The sequence below is a fragment of the Aotus nancymaae genome, unplaced genomic scaffold, assembly GCF_030222135.1.
Source record: "Aotus nancymaae isolate 86718 unplaced genomic scaffold, 86718_ANA_hifiasm-v0.15.2.pri h1tg000029l, whole genome shotgun sequence".
Classification (NCBI taxonomy): Eukaryota; Metazoa; Chordata; class Mammalia; order Primates; family Aotidae; genus Aotus; species Aotus nancymaae.
The window spans coordinates 38,121,577-38,143,703 of NW_026988442.1; the positions used below are offsets into that span (position 1 = coordinate 38,121,577).

Consider the following 22,127-nt stretch of genomic DNA (forward strand, 5'->3'; position numbering starts at 1 on the left):
GTAATGGTTTGAAACCCAGCCGTGTAGCTGCCGCCGCCCACACACAGAGCTGCTGTGGCACTGAGCTTCAGCAGGCAAACCCTACCACCAGCGTCGGCCATTAAACCCGAGCCCACACCAGGGCAGGCTGCACACCTACCCCCGGTGTCCCTCTGCCACCCCCACCGCCCCAGCGCCCCGAACACCCACCACCCTTCACACACACAATTTTTCTTTTTTTAAATTTCCAGCACTCGGTTTTTCTCTAGAGAAGGCATAAAGAGAAGCAGAGGCAGAGATGGGACGAGCAGGGAGAATGCTCCTGCCTCATCGGAGCCACCGGTTTTCGGGAGAGAGCGGCAGCCCCCACCTGCCTGTGGACTGAGCACTTAAAGGTGAGAGAGGACTTTGTGATTTCTTTGTGCACCTGGAGGTCTGGGATGCAAGGCCAGATGATGGGATCTTAATCATTGAGCCTGGTCTGTTGCCTCCCGAGTGATTCTATCAGGCAAGCATGATGGATGATTCCTTACAAGCACACGCAGTTATCTCTGACACGAGCCCCACTCAGGTCCCTGTGAGATCTTGCGAACCAAGGGGCTTCTAGCCCCTCCTCCCCACCTTTCAGCACAGCCTTGTAAACCTCTGATGTGGATGAAGGTGCCGTCCTGCCTTTGACTTGACCTGTTGATTTCCAGCTGGGGCTGCTGGCCCTTCCTCTCTAGAGAGTAGTGACCCAGACTTTTGGGGCCATATGGAATGGTCCTTCATCCAAGGGGCTTTGGGAAGCCAGTTTCCCTAGTGGCCCCAAGCCCAGTAATCAGAAGCAATCAGACTCAGCTGTCCAGCTAATCTGTATAAAATAGGTTTCCTTCCTAGTAGAAATCAACAAAGTCTAAAATAGAAGGGACTGTAATAGGAAACGAAGCTGCAGAGTTCTCTGTGGAATGCAACAGGCAGGGCATTGGCGTGGAAAATGCTAAGTGCAAATTACATGGCTGACAACCATGGGAGCAGGAGAAGGAGTGATCTCCTTGCTTATCGAGCATATCTCTGGGTCGGAGGGGAGCTGAGTGGGGGACATCGCTTCTGGAAGGTTTAGACCTTTCACCAAGAAGGAGAGGAAAAAGAAACAACAACAAAGATGGAGAAAAGGGGGCAAAAAGACCGGAATGTAATGTACATGTAGAAGAGAAGCAGATAAAAAGCTCCAAATTCTGTGCAGTCAGGGGATGAATCAGTTAGTAAAGATCTATTTTTAGTTTCCAAGATCTGCTGTTAGATTTTGCCTGGCATTAATTAATGTCACAGGCATGTTCCATGCACAGGCTCTGAAGGGCCCTCGCGTGTCACTCTAGCTGGAGGTGCCAGCCCTTCTGAATGGGAGCTCTCCAGTCCTTTGGGGTCTGGACTTCGACACAAACTTGTGTCCAGAATGTTCTGCTCTCTGACCTTGTCCCCTCCGGATGTATCCGTTAATCTCCTCGCCCCGGCCCTCAGATGTCTGGCCGCTGGCCAAGCGAGAATTGCAATTGTTATGCTTTGTTTTTTTTAAAGGAAAGGCTATACAGCTGAAATTGGGAAAAGACAAAGATGTTGGATCATGGCTTAGAGTTTAAAGAAAATGCTTTGAGGGCAGCTCTCCCACCCCGAGGAAAAAGAATGAGGCCCCTTCAATCTCCAACCAAGGCTGATTTTGACAAATCAGATTTCATAACTGGAGAACATCTTCCAATATAGTTTAGGCAAAGTGCAATATGTTAGCAAGAACTAATTATGTGACTGGGGTTGATCAGATATTGGCTGAAATTGTGTGTGAGGCTAATTACCCCGAAAAAATCTGTTAGTATTTCAGGGGTGAGGCTGTAAATCTGAAGAGCGGCTGAAATGCAGGAATTATTGTATGCATGGAGCCTTGCTTTCTGAGGCCGTAAGTGGGTATTAACAGGCGAGAGGGAGAAACCCAAGGCCACGTAGCAGCACACTGTTGAGACAGCTGTTTTTGTGTGTTTGCACCAATTATTAGATCAATGAGAAAGTATGACTACATCATGGACCTTAATTAGAAGAGACGTCCATTATACTCTCTGAAAGTTTTGAGATTATTATCCTATTTACCTAGAGCCTGACAGAGCCATTGACGCTAATTGTTCAGTGCCGGTCAAGGCCAATGTATAGCCTTCATTTAGTTCCTAAGTCATTTGTGGTTGGCCCATCCAAGACAGGGCATGGACAGTCTCATCAGAATAGGCTGGGAGGGTTTCCATGATGGCTTGTGGCATGGGGCTGGCCTCTCTGGAGGGAATCCAGGGGGTGTGCATGAGCTCTGAGGACCAATGGCAGAGTCCACGTTCAGTCCTTAGGAAGCATCGCCACTGCTACATTTCTGATGTTCTGAAGACGGGTTAGAACAGAGTGTGAGAACAAGCAGGGCACTGACCTTGGGCTTCATGTCCTGAGGCTCAATTCCATCCTCTTACCCAGCCAGGAGATTCAGAGGCCCTGCAGCCTCCCACCTCAGACCCACATACCTGGTGTGAGTTCTGCCCTCCTGACCACACCCCTGCACCTTGGACACAGCTTACCACATCCTTCCCCAGAGCATCTTGAGCCTTGAAAAGCAGGTGCAGTTGTAGCGTTCTGGGCTGAGAACACTCGAGTTCAGCCCTGGCCGGAGGCCATGAGGGGCAGAGCCAGGGGATGGTGTCTCCATTGGTAATGAGGGTCTCCATCCCTTCCAGGCTGGCCTTGTCTGTGGCCACAGGTGTACAGGATGGGTGCCCATCTTGATGGATCAGACAAGGTAAGGGGCTCTCAGACCCCATCCTTTGAGACTGGACCAGAGGTGCCATCAGAAAGTCAACTGAAGATTAACCAGCTTCTTCTGATGCTCAAAACCTAGGCTCTTTTTGCTGCTGTGCAGTTTCTTTCTGCATGTGGTTGTCTGATGAGCCAGATGAGATAAAGGGATCTGAGTCCTTGGGCCCAGTCTCCATGGCAAAGCTTTGGAGCCTTGCTTTCCTGGGTGGTAACGGAGGAAGAAAATGTGACTGTGGCTGGAGCTGTGCCGAAGATGGGCTTTGCTTGCGTCTCTTTGTCTAATCTCTGTAATGGCCCCATGAGGTTGGTGTCCTCCCCAGTACCATTTTATGGAGGAAGAAATGGAGCCTCACAAATTTCATTTTGCCTTTTGCACTGTATCTTAAAAATATAAAACATTAACCTTACACTTCGTAATATATCCATTGATCTTACAATAAAATGAGGTCTCCCTCCTCCAAAAAAATATCTTGAAGGAAAACGGTTCCCTCCTGGGTGAGCGCCAAAAGCCTGGGCTTAGCCTGTTGGAGACAGAGGCTGCAGAGCCCCTGTGTGGAGAGTGGACGCCCTCCACAGGGCCCCCGACACATGCCTCGTGCCTGTGATGTTGGCGCTGTGTGGATGGCGGGGCTGGAACTTGCTCTCAGGGCCCCCGGGAATCAAGCAAGGCTCAGTCTCCACAGCCTATCTTTGTGGAATGTTCCAGCTGGCTGGTGTGCATAGGGGAAGCTAAGCTGAGGGCTTGAGGGGGGGTTCTCATCCCACACAAGGCTGGGGCTCTCTAGGGAGCCCCAATGGCTGGACCCCCATCCAACGCCGGGGCCAGGGCAGCCTCCTTCGCCCTGCCACGGCCCGCCTCTTCCTCTGTGGCCTGTCACGGGCCTCACATCCTGAGAGGAGCCCTAGAAACGGGCTCTGTTGATAAAAACACACATACCCTTTGCCACAGGAAATGTGGCCTCACGTTCACAATGGTAACCACCAGGCTCCTCACAGAAACCAAAGAGGAACAGATTTTAGATTTTTACCTAAATTAGGAAGCACATGTTCTCTCTCTCCCCTTCCCTCCCTCTCTCCTCTCAGCAAGTCTCAATTTTCCTCACATGTAACCTCTGCCCTCCCTATCCTCAATTGGGAAGCTGCAGATTTAGGAAATAGAGACCATGTTTCTTTGAGTTTAGGTAAAAACTGTGAGAAAACAGGATATACGTTGTAATGGAAACCAGTGGGCCTTGGGTCACAGGTAGGGTTGTCAGATAATATACAGGATGCCCAGTTAAAATGTGAATTTCAGGTGAACAATGAATACTTTGTTAGTATAAGCGTGTCCCAAAGACTGCACAGGATGGACTTATACTGAAATATTTATGATTTCTTTGAAATTCAAATTTAACTGGGCAATCCTGTATTTTTATATATTTGCTATGACTGGTAACCATAGCATAGGGCCCACCACATGAGACTCAGAACCATCATCTGGGAAGAACACAGAGGCAAACTTCTCCATCCAGATTAATTCCTGATCTTCTGAGAATAACAAGCAGCCCACTATGGCCAGTACTTCACACCAGCACACACTCACATTTTGTGGGCAAGGCGCTCTTCTTGAGTCTGCCCAGTGGAGGTGTGTAGTTGTTTGTTGTCCAGGAGAGAAACTGAGGCCCAGGGAGGTTGGCATGATGCTCCCAAGCTCTCAGTCAGCTCCCGGCCTGTCTCTCTGCATAGTACTCACTGGCTGTGGGCGGGCAGGCAGAGCCAGCCTCAGAGGAGCAGTAATAACAGGTTAGCTTGGAAGTGCTCAGTGCAGAAATGAGAACGGCTGTGTCAACACATGCAAATTATATGCAAATACACTTGGCCTGCCTGCCCAGATGGGAGACCCATGAGCACAGCCTCCAGCCATCCATGGGTTTCCGGCAGGGCAGGGGTACCAGGCTGATAGTGGCTGGGCCCCCAGAGAGGCCCATGATCCCAGTGCACATGGGCTGGGACACACACACACACTTGTTCTCCTGGCGTGGATGAGGATGCAAGGGGGCTGGTGTGGAGGTGGATGCGTGAGGCTGGAGGGGGTGTGTTGATGTGTGCATGACCTGCCACCGTGATCTATGCATTTCCAGCAAGCCACGTGGCTTCCATCTCATGGGATAACCCCTCCTGAGGCTCTAGCACCCATCTCTGGAGAGAAGGAAGTGGCCCTTTCCCTGGGCACCCTCCTGCTGAGTTGCCCCAGGACTGCAGGCCTTTGAGGGGACTCATCCTAACCACAGTGATGCTACCATGAGCATTGACCGGGTGTTTATGATACACTGACCCTTTGCTGAGCATCTTGTACTTAATTCTTCCACATGTCAGGGGTTCTTGTTGCCCTGACTTGACAGATAAAAACCTTGAGGCTTAGAAAGGTAAAGTAACTTGGCCTCCACTGGTGAGATACCAAGCCAAGATTCCACCTGAGTTGTGCAGGCTGGTCAGGTGAATCGCTGCCAGGTTAATGAGAGATGGCTTTCAACACCGGCTCCTGAGCATGGACTTTCTGAAGAGAGTACTGTTTTGAAAAGTCCTTTATGGAGATTTGTAGTAGTTGTACCTAAGATTGTTTGGGATTTGTGCTCCTAGAATGAGTAGGGTTGGCCTCAAATACGGTGCCAACCGAGCCCCATGTGTTGGGAGATGTTCTCCATAAGGGAACACTGAGCCTTCAGGAGACCTGTGGGAGGTGGCTGCCCAGCCCCTCTGTCTGGCAGTGCGAGGGGAAGGTGTCCGCCAAACGCGGGGCTTAGCCGAATGGTGGAACATGCTGGTGCGGGGCCCGGTAGCCTCGACCACAGGTTGTCTTTGCCGATCTCTGACCAAGTGGTTTGGGGCAAGCTGCTTCACTGCTATCAACTTCCTTTTCTCACCTGCTAAGTAATGTTTGTAATGACAGCACCTCCCTCACACCCCACTGGTCAGTTGCTTGATCAATCATAATAGTTGTTAGTCATTGCCATTTGCCAGGCAACAGCTTAGGTGCTAGAAAGAGCTAGCAATGAGAAAAAAGTGCAGCTCTCACTTTTGAAGAACTTAGGAGTCCAGAGAGCTAAGCTAAATCCACCGCAACGTGAGACAGGCAGAGATTCACCTGCAAGTGTCATAGGGGCCTTGCTGCTGAGGTTTGGGAGCGGGGAGATCTCAGGGGGTTGGGGGGTTCCAGAGGGCTTTGTGGAGGAGGCAGCGAGTAGGTGGACAGATGGATTTTGGGTTTGTGGATCAAGAGGAGGAAGGGAATTCCTGGCTGAGGAACAGCATAAGCAAAGCATAGAGGAGAGCCTGGGGGCCTTCAGTTTGACAGGAGGGTGCACACGTCCATCCATGCATGCCGGGCAGTGGGCTCGGAGCTGGGGAATAGGGTAGAAAGTCACTGCACTTATGGGGATGGCAACGTTAAGCAAGTAATGATACATTTAATTTTGTAATTGCAGTTGTGATGAGCACTGGGGAATCTGAGCTGGTCAGGGAGCAGGCGCGAAGGCTCCCGAGGCTTCCCTGAGGACATAACTGAAGGTTGAGTAGGAGGCAGTAGGGATGGAAAGAGCACTTCGGGCCATGAGTGCAGCTCCCCAGGGGCCCCTGACATGGGCCAACATCCAAGGAGCTGAAAGGCCCACGAGTGGCTGCGCTGCAGGCAACCAGAAATGGGGCTTGGGAAGGGACTGAGGAGGTGGGCAGAGGCCGGCCCACGTGGGGCCCTGGTAGGTGGAGGATATTACCTTGTCCCAGGAGTGACGGGGCTACTGCAGGGTTCCAGCTAGAGTGGGGACGTGTGGGTGGAATTTTTTGTTTTAAAAAGATCCTTCTGGTGGTGGTGGAGAAGGCTTTGCCTGTAGCAGGGGTGAAGGAGAAGGTGAACTGGACTTTGGCCAGCTGTGGACTACACAACTTCACCAAAATCCCACTTTGACACAGCCACCATCCTCAGCCCAACACACTCAACAGCTCACTCTTTCCCACCCGCAGTGTCTCCTGCACACCCTGTTCCTGAGCTCAGCACCCACCTGATTTTCCCACCACCCTGGCTGCTGAGCACACTTGCATTGGCCCCCAGCCCGCTTGCTCTGTGTTCTTCCCAACAGAGCCAAACCCTGTAGAACTGGACCTGGAGAGAACAGGAAGAAGCCAAAAAGATCTTAAGCCTGCTCCAGACCCCTTGCCTGACTTTTGAGAAGGTCAGGGTCTGATTTCTGTTTGGCCCTCCTCTCTGGGCTGGGCGCATCTTCCTGGGACAGCCTCCACCAGGGAGCAGGAGGTTTGGCAGGAGCGTTGGATTGCTTCACCAGGGCAGTGAGTGCCGAGGCACACAGGGCCAAGTGCTTATTCATGCTGGATTCTGCCCTGGCAGCCTGGGTGTCCCGCTGCCAGGAGCTGATCGCAAGGCTGGACGGACATGTTTGATGGTCCTGGGGGCTCATCAGCACACCCTATGAAGGGCTAATGGGGGTAGGGGGCTGGCCACCCATCAAGCTGAACTCCAGGAGGTCAAGGACAGGGCAGGAGGAGGCTTTGGCCAGCATGGTCTTGGAGAGGGAATTACTGCCCTGCTACTTCCTACTGTGCCAAACTCTTTGAAAAAGCCACAAGCAATTTTTCCTCTCCCAAAATAGCTGAGAAGCTCCATCGGACGATTGCTTGCCAAGTACCTACTTGGAGCTGGGCTAAGAAAGTGAAATTTTCATCTACTTCTTCAAGGAGTGCACGGTCTGGTAGAAAGCCTGATGTATAAACCAGTCATTACAGGGCACTGTCCTGTTCAGGTGGCAAGGAGTGACTATGGTGGCATGGGACCCTAGAGGTGGTGGAAACTCCTGCAGCCTGGGGGGTCAGTCATGCTTCACAGAGGATGCTAGAAAGAGCTAGCCATGGAAAAAATGCAGCTCTCACTTTTGAAGATCTTAGAGTCCAGAGAGCTAAGCTAAATCCACTACAATGTGAGACAAAGATTCACCTAAAAGTGTCATAGGGACCCTGCTGCTGAGGTTTGGGAGCGCGGAGATCACTTCTTGAAGTGAGTTGGGAGATCCGGATCTGTTTTTCCCATGTAGGACTAGGGAAAGACACACACAGACTAGTGCTTCTCCGAGTATGCACATATGCTCATTCACACAGGTTAGTAACCCGCATAGAAGGCACACATCACCCTCTTGGGACGGGACCCAGGTGGTCCAGTCCCAGAGCAGCTTTATGAGCCCCAGACTCAGAGCAGCAAGCAGAAAACACCCTGAGAACTCAAGCTCTCTGCTCAAACCCTGTGAAACCGAAGCAGGCTCCATACCAATCCTCTGCGATGGCTGCCTCCTTTGTCATCCATGTGCCTCTCATCCTGCAGTAACTCCAGTGGCCCTCTTCTTCAGACACCATGACAAGTTCCTCCTTCTGCTCTGCCCCTGTTGCTTTTCTCAATGGCTTTCTCTATGGAGACAAGTCCTATGCCACTTGGAACAAAACTTCTCCTGTGGCCTAAGCCGTGTGTCATCTGTCCCCAGCATGCCGCCTGGCTTCTCTCCTGACTCTGCCCATTTTGTGGTGACCCTGACAACTCATGAGCCTTCTGCTGGTTTCTCCATCACCTGGAGAAGTGCCCACCTCAGTGCCTTGGCACTCACCCTACCCTCTGGCTTGTGCCCCGTGCTCTCAGATGTGCCCTGGGCTGAATCTTTCTTGTCTCCCAGGTCTGTCTCACAGGCCGCCTCCTACCCTGCCCCCGTGACTCATCATACCACTCTATTCCTTTTCCTTCATTGCTCTTTTCTCTAAAATCACTTCACTCATGTAGGTATTTTCCTATTTGTACCCGTCTCTCATGCTGAAATGTCAGCCCCGTGAGGGCAAGGGAGCCGCTGTCTTATTCTCCCCCAGTCTTACAGCCCTGAATGAAACTTGGGATGTGATGGGGACTCAGTCAGTATTTGCTGGACAAGTGAGTAACTGTTGAATACAATTTCCCTGACACCTGAGAGGGATAATGTCTTCTTCTCTTATAGCTTTTTTTCATTACAGTCTGCCTGTTTGGTGTTTGTCATTTTTTTCTCCCCAATTATCTTAATTATGCAGCACACAAAAGACTATAGAACAGTCTAGTAAAGGCAAAACCTCTCAGAGGTAGGAGGAAGGGAAGGAAGAGATTGGACACAGCCAGAACGCTTGTTAGCAGACGGGCAAGCAGGCAAGGCTGGGCACATGAATGCACTCATATTTTTGTCTGTGTCTGCACCTACACGTCTAGAGCACCCTGATGTGAATGGGGGCAGCTGGGATTTGGTGTTTCGGGTGATTGGCTGGGCTCTGGTGAGAGCTGGGACTGTTCCCATCTTGCTCATTAGCTGGTCAACTTTTCTTGCTCTGTGATCTTTGGAACAAGGGGGTAGCAAGTTGGGTTTATCTCAGGTGCTAAATCTTACTGGGAATGATTGCCTTGGAAGTCCAGGTAAAGCTGGCTTCATGCCCGACACAGCAGGGAAAAGTGCTTGGGCCAGGCCGCACTGTCCACCCTGAGTGTAGGAAGGAGGGAGGGGCACCATACTGTATTTGATGTGGCTGGATTAGATAATCCTGGAAGCATCATAGGCTCTAAAATTCCAAAAGTATCCCCTCCTTTGGGAATGGTAAGAGATGGGTTAGAGATCCTGAGTGAAAGGAGTAATTCTCCTCCTCCGGGAAGGCTTCATCTTCAGAGTCTGGCCTTGAGGAAACCCCTCCTAGAGAGGAAGAAGGGAGGTCTGCCTAAAGGGCACATGATGAGATGTGTGCTTCCTCTTGTGCTCAACTGAAGACTGAAGTTCTCAGCACTTAAAAGCGAGTCCCGTAAAATACTGTATATATTTAGTATATACTCTATGACTTTAGGGATAGCACCTGTGAGACCATCACCACCATAAAGGCCATAGACATATTCACCTCCCAAAGTTTCCTCTTGCCTCCTTTATTATTATTATCTGTGGCCAGAAAACTTAACATATGATCTACTCCCTTAGAAAATTTTAAGCACGTGGACCGGGTGCAATGGCTCATGCCTGTAATCCCAGCACTTTGGGAGGCTGAGGCGGGTGGATCACCTGAGGTCAAGTCCGAGACCAGCCTGGCCAACATGATGAAACCCTATTCTACCAAAATACAAAAAATTAGCTGGGTGTGGTGGTGGGTACCTGTAATCCCGGGAGAATTGTTTGAACCCAGGAGGTGGAGGTTGCAGTGAGCTGAGATCGCACCATTGCACTCCAGCCTGGGTGACAGGGTGAAACTCTGTCTCAAAAAACAAAAAACAAAAAGAAAGAAAATGTTGGGTATGCAATACAGACGCTCCACTGTACTCCAGGCCTCCAGAATTTAGTCGTCTCACATAACCGAACCTCGTGCCCTTTGACTCTCACCTTCTGCATTTCCCCCCTCCCTCCCTGGTGATCACCACTCTACTCTCCGCTTCTATATGTTTGACTGTTTTATATTCCACGTAGAAGCAAGATCAGATACTATTTTTCTTTCTCTGCCTGGCACTTAAAAGCGAGTCTCGTAAAAAGCTGTATATATTTAACATACACTCTATGACGTTAGGGATAAACCTGTGAGACCGTCACCACCATTAAGGCCATAGACATATTCACCTCCCAAAGTTTCCTCTTGCCTCCTTTATTCCCAGCATTCAGTGAAATAACACTGAGAATAACATCCTCCAGGTCCCTCTATGTTGTTGCAAAGGCAGAATTTTTAAAAGGCGGAATAAATATCTCAATTTTTTTTAAAAAAGAAGAAAGAGCTTCTAAAAGTCATTTAAAATTTTATTTTTATTTTTACTTTTTATGGGTACATGGTAGGTGTATATATTTATGAGGTATGTGGGATATTTGGATAGGGGCACACAGTGTGTAGTAATCACATCAGGGTAAACGGCGCATCCATCACCTCAAGCATTTATCATTTCTTTGTGTTACAAACATTCTGATCATACTCCTAATTTTTAAATGCACTAGAAGCGATTGTTGAGTATAGTCATTGGGTTGTGCTAGCAAACCCTAGCTTATTCATTTTATCCAACTACAGTTTTGTACCCATTAACCATCCCCACCTTTCCCCTACTCTCTATCTCGGTGAGTTAAGTTGTTTTAATTTTTACCTCCCACAAATGACTGAGAAAGAAGAAAACAAAATTAAAAACTTAAATGAAAACAAGTCCTGGCCGGGCGCGGTGGCTCACGCCTGTAATCCCAGCACTTTGGGGGGCCGAGGCAGGTGGATCATGAGGTCAAGAAATCGAGACCATCCTGGTCAACATAGAGGTTGCAGTGAGCCGAGATCGCGCCATTGCACTCCAGCCTGGGTAACGAGCGAAACTCCATCTCAAAAAAAAAAAAAAAAAGTCCTTCTGAAAGTGTGGGGGTGGGTCCCTGTGCTAAGGGAAGAGGGAAATGAAGCCATGCTGGCTCCTTCCTTCGGCTGTGGATGGGATTCCGAACTCTGGCTTGGGAGGCGAACTGGTTGGCTTTTAATTTGAGCCCTGCCTCCTTTCAAAAAGGATTTGAGGGGACTTACAGTAAGAACACACCCAGAGGATAGACAGTGGGAAATAAAGCCAGAGGGAGAGGTCAGAGGCCACCAAAAGGAAGAGAAAACCAAACCCTGGGAAGGGCCGGGGTCTCTCAGGCCAGGATGTGGATTCAAGGAACAGTCATCGTTTGGTTTCATAAGGACAAAGCATTCTTGGCTTGGAGGAGCAGCTGGCAGAGGCTAATATACAAATCTGTGTTTAAATCTGTTTATTGAAATGTTTAAACATATTGTTTTTGTAAATACATCCGAAAGACACTGATTAGCCAGCCCCCCACCAAGTGATGGGTGTGGCAGGGTCCCAGCCTTGCCATTTTGTTCCCCATCTGGACCGGTAAACTCTTCATTCTAAAAAAACTGTTAAGAAAGCAAACTCCTTACGTAAGAAACTTTTAGGGATGTGAGGAGGGGGAACCAGCTTTTCTTGTTGTAGTTGAAATATAAACATTTTTTCTTTCTGGTCTGAAAAATGAATCTACAGAAACAGTGGGTGACGCCAAAGAAATCACTTCAGGTGCTGGAAATGATTTCATTTTTACACTCCACGATTAAAAGTAACTAAGTGCTCAGAGCCGCATCTCATCTTCCTAAGTGGGAATACAACGCGCCCTGCCCTCCTCTGGCTTTGCTTCTGTTCCTCAGGCACTTTCATTATCTGTGATGTGGTAAGTCTGTGGCCTGCAGCGACAGGAGCTGCAGAAGGCGATGACTCTGGGGTAACATTGGGCGCTGGGAGGCTGTGTGCCTTTCCCCCAGGACGCCATAGTCACAGCCTGGCATGCGCAGGAAGCCAGCTTGATGGAGCCATCTCCGTCAATGTGATGGGAGCATTTCCAGAAAGGGTCCAGGGAGCATTTATTTCCCAAACAGTCTGTGCTGCACTGGGAGAGGGTATGAGGCGACAGGTCAGCAGAGGTGAGGGGAGGGCAGGATGCGAGGAACTTGCTTGTGGGTCAGAAGGACACTGTCTTGGCAAAGTTCTGCCCATTCTGTGCCCACTGAGCCACAGGTGATGGGGATCGTCCATTTTCTCTTACTCACTTAGCCTTCCCTGTAGGAGTTTCGGCTGGAGAAACCACCCCAAACCCAGGCCATCCCTGTTGTTCAAAGTATCAGACCATTCAGACCTGCAGACGGCCCATTTCCCAAAGGCTGGCATGCAACCCCTAGGGGCACTTTTGTTTGCTCTTTAACTTTTTACCTCCTTTATTTGACGTTAGGAGGGACTTTTGTTTTCTCTTTTTAATAAACTTTTTATTTTGGAATCATTTTAGATGTATAGAAAACCTGCACAGTTAGCACAGAAATTTCCACATCCCTTCACCCAGTGACCACCCCCCAGCCACATAGCATCTTACGTGCCCACGGGACATTTGTCATGATTAAGAAATGCACGTGGGTACATTCCTATGAACTAAACTCCAGACTTTATGTGCATGTCACCAGTCTTTTAACTGTTGTCTCTTTCTGCTCTAGGGTCCAAGCCGGGGTGGGTGGTAACTTTTCATATAACGTTTTTTTAAGTACCATAATTATGGAGTTATTTTAATGAATATTACAAAAAATATTATCACACCAATTATTATAGCTTGGGACTAATTAAATGACAAAAGCAAGTCAATCTGAAGAAGTATGTTATGAAAACAAATAAAGGTGATATGTGGTACAGCTCTTTACTTCACACCCCACCACAAAGCACCAAGCAAATCCCTAACAAAGTCCTGGCGGGGCTGCGATAAGCAACACAGTTCCCCTTCCACGGCCCAACAGCGCCCCTCTTCCTGTTTGGATGCTGCGCAAGGGAGGGAGGAGGTGGAGAGGAGAGGAACTCTCAGTGGAAATAAAGTTTCCATTGCAATTATTCAGCTGCTCCTTGACCCCCATTACCATGGATAATCAGAAACTGGCTGGATACATCATGCTTTAAATAAAAACATCACGGAAATGGCCCTGAGGATGTGCAGACAGATAATTGCATGAGTTCGTCCAATGACACTTCAGGGGGAGGCAATTTTCTATACGCACAGAGATGAGAGCAGCGGCCCTCAGCATGATGTCGCACATCTGTGGAGTGTTCCTTCCTGAAGGGCCTCCCCAGGTACAGCTTCCTGTTCCCTCGCAAAGGGCTGGTGATGATCAACCTCTTCTGACAATGGAGAGAGCGTGGGGAGGATGTTAAGGGGAAACAAACCCCAAGAGGGAACCAGCTTCAGTTGAAAGCAGAGCGCATGCCTTCCCAAGACAGGGCATTGCCGAGCCCCAGAGAAGAGCCCTGGGTTCCACCACCTCCCCTACAGGACGAGGTGTGACAGCACCTGCATTGGAATATAGACTGTGGTTTGAAGCCTTTGGCATCAGGCCCCACCTGGTGTGTAAGTTTGTGGTCTCTCCAGCAAGGTCAGGGAAGTCAGGGGGTCACAGTTCTCTGTCATTCAGCAGGTGTGGACTAAGGGCTGGCTCTGTGCCAGGCACCGTGCTAGTTGCTGGGTTCCATTGTGAGGCCAGGCACAGCCAAGGCAGAGACAAACACTCCTATAGTCACTCACAGCACCAAGCTCCACAGGTCAGAGAATGGGCAGATCCACAGGAAGGAGAGACAGGCTGCCAGGTGCCCAGCCCTGGGGAGCCTCTGAAAGAGGAGAGACGGCCACCCATCATGGCTCACCTTGGGAGGACTTGGGTCTTCACAAATTGTGTTCCTTGTTACATACAAGAGTGTTAGACACACGGAAATATCCATCTATTCGCATGCATTTATTTGACACATACTCTTGGGGCCATGAGTTCAATCCCCAGAAGAGGGTCATGATGTGGGGAAGAAAGGGTGTGGCCAGGGGCCGTGCAGGAGCCCAGGGAGACTTGTCTTATGGCCACTCTTGATCACACTCCTCCGAGGCCCCAGAGGTGCTCCTTCATCCCCAGCTATCTTGTGAGGCTGTGTTGGCTCCCAAGCCCCAATTTCCTGCTGAGACTCAGCTACACTCTTATCCCTGGGCACACCAGGTGGTTCCACTTGGAGTCTGCTCCAGCTCCTCTCACTGGGGCTTCCTGCAATGTGACTGCACAGATGAGGTCTGGAGAAGGGCCCAGGGACTGAACTGCAAAGGTGAGGGCTGTCTTTGCTCCTCCTGACCACAGCTTCTGGACAGGCACGTGTATCTGATGGTGCGAGGCCAGAGGGGCATGGCCAATGAGACAGTTATTCTTTCCACCTGTGAGTCTCCCCTCGACACACAGGGTATCTCATGCCTCCTCCTGGTTCTGCTGCTATTTCTTCTAGCTGCATGAGGTAGTTTTGTTTGAAAGAACAGTCAATGCGGACTGCTGTTTTCCGAATGAGGCTTGCTCTTGGCGAGTGAGTGTGATAGCTTTTTGTTTGTTTGTTTGTTTCTTTCAGAAAAAAAGTGTCTGAGAAAGCAAGTTAATTTTTGGAAACTATTTTTCATTTTCTTTGGTGACTGTTGCCACGTGCTTAATGCATTTGTTATTGGTTATGTGCTCTAGAGAGTCTGTCTGTACCATGGTGCTTAGAAAAATTAGGAGAGTGATGGATTTATTTGCTATATTGATATGACTCACATACCATGCAATACACCCTTTTAAAGTGTTGGATTCAGTGGGTTTTAGTATATTCACAAGGTTGTGCAACCATCACTGTGACCTAATTCCAGAACATTTTCAACACCCGCAAAGAAACCCCATACATTACAATCACTCTCACTTTTTTTTTTTTGAGATGAAGTCTCGCTCTGTAGCCCAGGCTGGAGTGCAGTGGCATGATCTCGGATCACTGCAACCTCTGCCTCCTGGGTTCAAGTGATTCTCCTGCCTCAGCCTCCTGAGAAAAGGACTACAGGTGTGTGCCACCCTGCCTGGCTAATTTTTTTGTATTTTTAGTAGAGATGGGGTTTCACTGCATTGGCCAGACTGGTCTTGAACTTCTGACCTCAAATGTTCTGCCCACCTTGGCCTCCCAAAGTACTGGGATTACAGGCATGGGGTTACATATTGCTACATGGATACATGATTTTATCATTTTTACGGCTTTGTATATTCCATGGTGTATATATGCCACTTTTTCTTCATCCAGTCCACCGTTGATGGGCACCCAGGTTGAATCCATGCCTTTGCTATTGTGAACAGTGCTGTGATAAACATAGGAGTGCAGGTGTCTTTTTGGGAGAATGATTTATCTTCCTTTGGGTAGATACCCAGTAATGAGGTTGCTGGGTTGAATGGTAGTTCTATCTTTAGTCCTTTAAGAAATATCCAAACTGTTTTCCGTAGGGGTTGAACTAATTTCCATTCCCACTAACAGTATATAAGTGTTCCTTTTTTTTCCTGCAACCTCGCCAACATCTGTTTTTTGACTTTTTAGTCATAGCCATTCTGACTATTGTGAGATGGTATCTCATTGTGGTTTTGATTTGCATTTCTCTGATAATCAGAGATGATGAGCATTTTTTCATATGCTTGTTGGCTGCTTGTATGTCTTCTTTTGAGAAGTGTCTCTTTATGCTCTTTGGCCACTTTTTAATGGGGTTGATTTGTTTAAGTTCCTCATAGATTGTGGACATTAGACCTTTGTTGGATGCTTAGTTTGCAAATCTTTTCTCTCTTTTCACGGGTTGTCTGTTTACTCTGTTGATAGTTTCTTTTGCTGTATAGAAACACTTTGGTTTAATTAGGTACCAGTTGTCAATATTTGTTTTTGTTGCATTTGCTTTTGAGGACTTAGTTTTAAATTCTTTGCCTAGGCTGACATTCAGAAGAGTATTTCTTTGGTTTTCTTGTAGGATTTTTATAGTTTCAGGTCTTAAATTTCAGTATTTATTTCACTTTGGGTTAATTTTTGTATATGTTGAGAGGTAAAAGTCCAGTTTCATTCTGGAATTAGAGTGGCATCAATCACTCTATTCAACATTCTTCTCCATATGGTTAGCCAGTTTCCCCAGCACCATTTATTGATTAAAGGGTCCTTTCTTTCACTGTTTATTTTTGTTGACTTTGTTGAAAATCAGTTGGTTGTAGGTGTACAGCTTTATTTCTGGGTTCTCTATTCTGTTCCATTGGTCTATGTGTCTATTTTTATACCAATGCCATGCTGTGTTGGTTATTGTAGCCTTGTAGTATAGTTTGAAGTCAGGTAATGTGATGCTTTGTTATCTTTGCTTAGGATTGATTTGGCTATTCAGGCTCCTTTTTGGTTCCATCCAAATTTGGAATAGTTTTTTCTAATTTTGTGAAAAATGACATTGGTAATTTGATAGGAATAGCATTGAATTGCTTTGGGCAGTATGGACATTTTAATGATACTGAGTTTTCTAATCCATGAGGATGGAATGGTTTTCCATTTGTTTGTGTTGTGTGTGATTTCTTTAAGTAGTGTTTTGTAGTTCTCCTTGTAGACATATTTTACCTCCTTGGTTAGATGTATTCCTAGGTTTTTTTTTTTTTTGTGTGTGTGTATGTGTGTGTGGCTATTGTAAATGGGACTGTGTTCTTGATTTGGCTCTCAGCTTGAACGTTAGTGGTATATAGAAATGCTACTGATTTTTATACGTTGATTTTTGTATCCTTAAACTACTGAAGTCATTCATTGGGTCTAGAAGTCTTTTGGTGGAGTCTTTAGGGTTTTGTAGATGTAGAATCATATCATCAGTGAAAAGAGATAACTTGACTTCCTCGTTTCCTATTTGGATGCCTTTTATTTCTTTCTCTCGCCTGATTTCTCTGGCTAGGATTTCCAGTACTATGTTGAATGGAGTGATTAGTGCCACATCTTAAAAATAAAATATTAATTCAAACAAATCCATATTGAACAAAATATCAACATTTACATAAAGATAACATCACAGAGATCTTTCACTGGGACCTTCCACCATAGTCAACTGCAGTGGAAATGCTCATTCTGGGCCCTCGGGAACCTCTGGGGTTATGTGTGGAGGCTCTGCAAACACTTATTCCATCTACATCTCCAGGAAAAAAACACCCAGGCTCTAATTCTTACTTGCCTGCACAGAAACAGCCTCATCTCCAATGCAGAGTATTTTGTACACCTACATTTCTGGGCAGCAGGCTCTGTTTATAGGTTGTTAGACCAATAGTAACAATTACTAAAGAGCTGAGCTGTGGCTCTTTTTTTCTCTCTCTCTCTGCTTCTGTCTCTTCCTGTTTTCTAAGGGTTGCTACTGTGACCTTAAGTAATGTATAGGAAATAATTTACTTCCTATTTCTGGGCCATACCAAGTTTCATCTCTGCATGAGTCTCTTCCAGGTTGCTTGAAATGGTGCTTTTCTCAGTTAAACGTGGAGTTGACATAAAGGCCAAGCCACAGGAGGCTGCCCCTTTTATTCTATTTTCTAAGGCTCAGGGAGCATCTCTCTGTTCTCTGAGATGCTGCCTGCAGAGTAGGAACTTGGAGAGAACACTAAAATGCCCTCTCAGCAAAGAGTAGTGAGCTCCCTACAGAGAGTGTGAGCAGGGGCCCTTGAGCTCATCTCTCCTCTGCGGGACCAGCCTGGTGGTCCTTTCTGGAACTGTGGGTGTCTTTTCTGGGCAACCAGATCATTGTGTTTGAATCAGTGCATCATTGGCTGAAAATACTCCACTCTTCATAAAGGTATGTAACATGCTCTATGCCATAAGCATATATAAAATATCAGTTAAAAAAAAAACTCTTTTACTGTGTTCTTAGTGATATATTTATGTTCAAGCACACAGTTAAAATGAAAATGCTACGTAAAACTGTGTCTGACCCAGCTCAAGTAATTCTCTTGTGTGCTTAATACCACTGCTGCTTTTGTCAAAATATTTACTGCAATTCATAATGGCTGTCAGAAACCAGGTCCACAATCCACATTCTACTAAATAAAAAAACATTCATGAGAAAATTTATTGCTTTATAAGCTGGTTTTTCCCCCCCAATGATGGACCTATTAAACCAAAAATGTGAATTGGCCAAGAGAGTGTGTGTGTGTGTGCGCGCGTGCGCGTGTGCCTGTATGCACGTGCGTGCATGTGTATGTATATATATGTGTATATATATATGTTTTATTAGCCCAAGTTTTTATAATATAATATAATTGAAATATCAAGGTATTTGATAGAGCTACTATTTATAGCAGTTCTACTAATCAACCACCCAAGGGTAATATATTTCAATGAGATTTATAAGGGCCAATAGACCGTGTATTTATACATGTATCTGGCTTCTCAGTGTCCAAAATAGCAAAGAGCTGGAGGCTATCTCAGATCAGCCATGGAAGCTATGCTCTGAGAGGTAATGTGTTTCTCCTTTCTCGTAGCAAATCTTTCTGTAAGAATGAAACCAGAGATGTTATCTACCAAAATGCAACGAAGGACAGGATACAACTTAGAAAAATGATAACATTAGCTGACTGGGAAAAACAGAATCAACGTCAGGGCCAGTTTAAAATAATATGCCTTTTAACCACCCTCTCTTTATTGCCCCAGCTAATAGCAAGTATTTAGGACCATAGGCTAATATTAATCAGAGAGAATGCTTAGGTTCTGTGGCAGTGTTAGGGCCTGTGAGATTTGCTTCCTTAGTTGTGCTTCTGCTGGGAAGCTGGGGAGGGGGTGGTCATGAAGGAGGAGTGCCATGTGAACAGGATTACCCAAAAGGCCTGCCTAGGGGAGATGGGCTCATCATCAGTGGCCATGGAGTTATCAGCTAGAGAGACCTTTCTTCTGGTAAAGACCATGAACATCATGTATGCAGAGAACCAAGACTGTAAAAGGGAGGTAGGGTAGGCTGTTTGGTTAAGGGATAGGGTGGTAATAGACACAGGGAGAATCTACCACGTCTAGACAAATCACATCTACGGTTTTATCTAATCCTTTGAACAAATGAACAGGAGCCCCACTTTTCAGATAAGGAAAACACAGCCTGGAGAGTTTAAGTGACTTATTCTAGGTTACAGGGTTTGTAGGTAGTAGAGAAAGGTTCAAAGACAGGTCTTATCTCCAAGGTCTGGGAACTTTACCCACCATGCTGCCTATCTGGGTGTGTCATGTCAGGGAAGACTGAGTTATGCTGAAAGGTCACACTCAGGAATTTCTGCAGAGCTGCTTTGGGGCATAGGTAGGAAGCTTGTTCTCAGCACTGGCCTGTCACCGAGTGAGAGGTCTTTGCATGTTTTTTGCTTTCCTTGTAGTTTCTTTTTTCTTTTTCTTTTTTTTTTTTGAGACGTAGTCTTGATCTGTCACCCAGGTTGGAGTGCAGTGGCATGATCTCAGCCCACTGCAACCTCTGCCTCCTGGGTTAAAGTGATTCTCCTGCCCAAGCCTCCCGAGTAGCTGGGATTATAGGCACCTGCCACCACGCCCTGCTAATTTTTTTCTATTTTTAGTAGAGACAGGGTTTTACCATGTTGGCCAGGCTGGTCTCAAACTCCTGACCTCAGATGATCTACCTGCCTTGGCCTCACAAACTGCTGGAATTACAGGCATGAGCCACAGAACCCTGCCCCTTGTAGTTTCTTTATGACATTTGGTATTCATAACAATGTTGGAGCTTTTCCATATATGGTAGATGGTAGTGTTGTCAATTTTCCTTTGAATATATAAGGGTTCATAAGGAAAAGTGAGTTGATATAAAGAAAATAAAAGGAAAATGGTCTGTGCGGAGTCAGTGTTTCTCCAAGGGTAAGCTGTGGTGCTCATGGCTAGAGTCACGGTTCTAGATACACTGCAGTATATAACATTGATTCACACGCTGGGAAAGTTGTGCCTGTTTTGATTCTATTTATGTATTTATTATTTTTATAAATTAGCCTCTTTGTTTTCAGATCATTGCAGATTAACCTGCAGTTGTAAAAAAAAAATACAGAGATCCCATGTATTTTTTACCCAGTTTCCTCCAATAGCAACATCTTGCAAATCGCAATCAGAATATTGACAATTATATAGTCAAGATACAGAACATTTCCATCACTGCAAGGATTCCTTGTGGACACCCCTACTCCCTCCTGCTCACCCCCCCCACCCCCACTACCTCTTAATCCCAAGCAGTTAAGGATTAGTCTGTCCTCCAGTTTTATAATCTGTCATTTCAAGAATGTTATATGAATGGAATCATTCAGTGTGGTGGGTAACCTTTGTGGATTGACTTTTTTCATTCAGCATAATTCTCTGGAGATTCATCCAAATCTTTCATGTGTCAATAGTATGTTTCTTTTTATTGCTCAGTAGTGTTCTGTGATATGGATGTACCACAGTTCGTTTAAATCTGGGCTAATTCCAGTTTTTGACTATTACAAACAGAGCTTTAGAAACATTCATGCACAAGCTTTTGTGTGAATGTAAGTTTTCATTTGTTTGGAATAAATACCCAGGAGTGCAGTTGCTGGGTTGAGTAATAGTTCCATGTTTGATTTGTTAACGAACGGCCACACGTTTTTCTGGAATGGCTGTGCCACTTCACATCCACACCTAAATACTGGCAGCATGTGCAGTATTTCCAGATCCTCTCCAGCATTTGCTGTTTCACTATTTTTTATTCTAGCCATTCTGACAGGTATGAAATGGTATTTTATTGTGACTTTAATTCGTATTTCCCAGGTGGCTAAAGATGTTGAACTTCTCTTCACGTGCTTCTCTGCTGTCTATAGACCTTCTTTGGTGATAATTTTCTTCATGTGTTTGCTCATTTTCTAATTGGATTGGTGTGGATTTTTTTTTTTTTTTACTGTTAAATTTTCATAGTTCTGTATATATACTAAATATAAGTCCCATCAGCTATGTTGTTTATGAATAGTTTCTCCAGATTTGAAGCTAGTGTTTTTATCCTCTTATAAGCAGGGGTTTGCAAAGGGCAAAAAAATTTTGACTTTGATAAGGTCCATTTTATTTTTTCCTTTTATGGCTCATACATTTTGTTTCAAATCTAGAAACCCTTTCCCACATCATAGATCCTAAAGATTTTCTCATATGCTTTTTTCCCCTAAAGCCTTTACAGTTTTATATTTCACATTTAAGCCTGTTTTAAGTGTTTTGAGTTAATTTCTTTATTAGTAAGATGTGACTTTAGGACAAGGGTTTTTTTTTTCTTCTCTTTTCTTTTGCTTATGAAAGTCAGTTGTTTCAGCATCATTTGTTGAAACAGCTACACTCTCTCTAAAAAATTGCTTTCAACCTTTTTCAAAAATCAGTTGGCTGAGGCAGGAGAATCACTTGAACCCGGGAGGCAAAGGTTGCACCGAGCAGAGATCATGCCACTGCACTCCAGCCTGGGAGACAGAGCAAGACTACATCTTAAAAAAAAAAAAAAAAAAAAAAAAAAATCAGTTGGGTATATTTGTGCAGATTGATTTCTGTGTGTGTTTTTTTTAAAATTATTCTGTTCTACTCATCTATGTGTCTATTCTGACAATACAGTCTTGATTACTTTGGTTATATAAGTTTTCAAGATAGGTAGACTGATTCTTTACACTTTATTATCTTTCTTCATACTTGTTTGAGTTATTTTAGTTCTTTTGCTTTTCTATGTAAATTTTAGAACAATCTTGTCTGTGCCCACAGAAAAAATCTTACTAGGATTTCGATAGGAATTGCATTAAACCTGTATATCAATTTAGGGAGAATTGACATTTTTACTACGTTGAATCTTCTAATGCATGAACACAATATGCTTCTTTATTATTTAGATCTTCTTTGAGTTAGTTCATCAGCATTTTGTAGTTTTCAGTGTATAAGTCTTGTACATGTTTTGTTAGATTTACAACTA

General features: G+C 46.0%; 1 protein-coding gene across 3 annotated transcripts in view; it reads left to right on the plus strand.

Annotated features, from left to right (window-relative positions):
• Positions 1–219: 219 nt before the first annotated feature.
• Positions 220–22,127, plus strand: part of ZNF831 (zinc finger protein 831) — a 109,441-nt gene continuing 87,533 nt past the window's right edge. The window contains exon 1 of one of the 3 annotated variants that reach the window (XM_012467556.2): positions 220–374. The gene's annotated coding sequence lies outside the window, so the exon portion shown is untranslated. Of the gene's footprint in view, positions 375–2,721; positions 2,783–17,618; positions 18,000–22,127 lie in introns of those variants that run through there. The other 2 variants (XM_012467558.2, XM_012467557.2) reach the window with 2 other exon arrangements.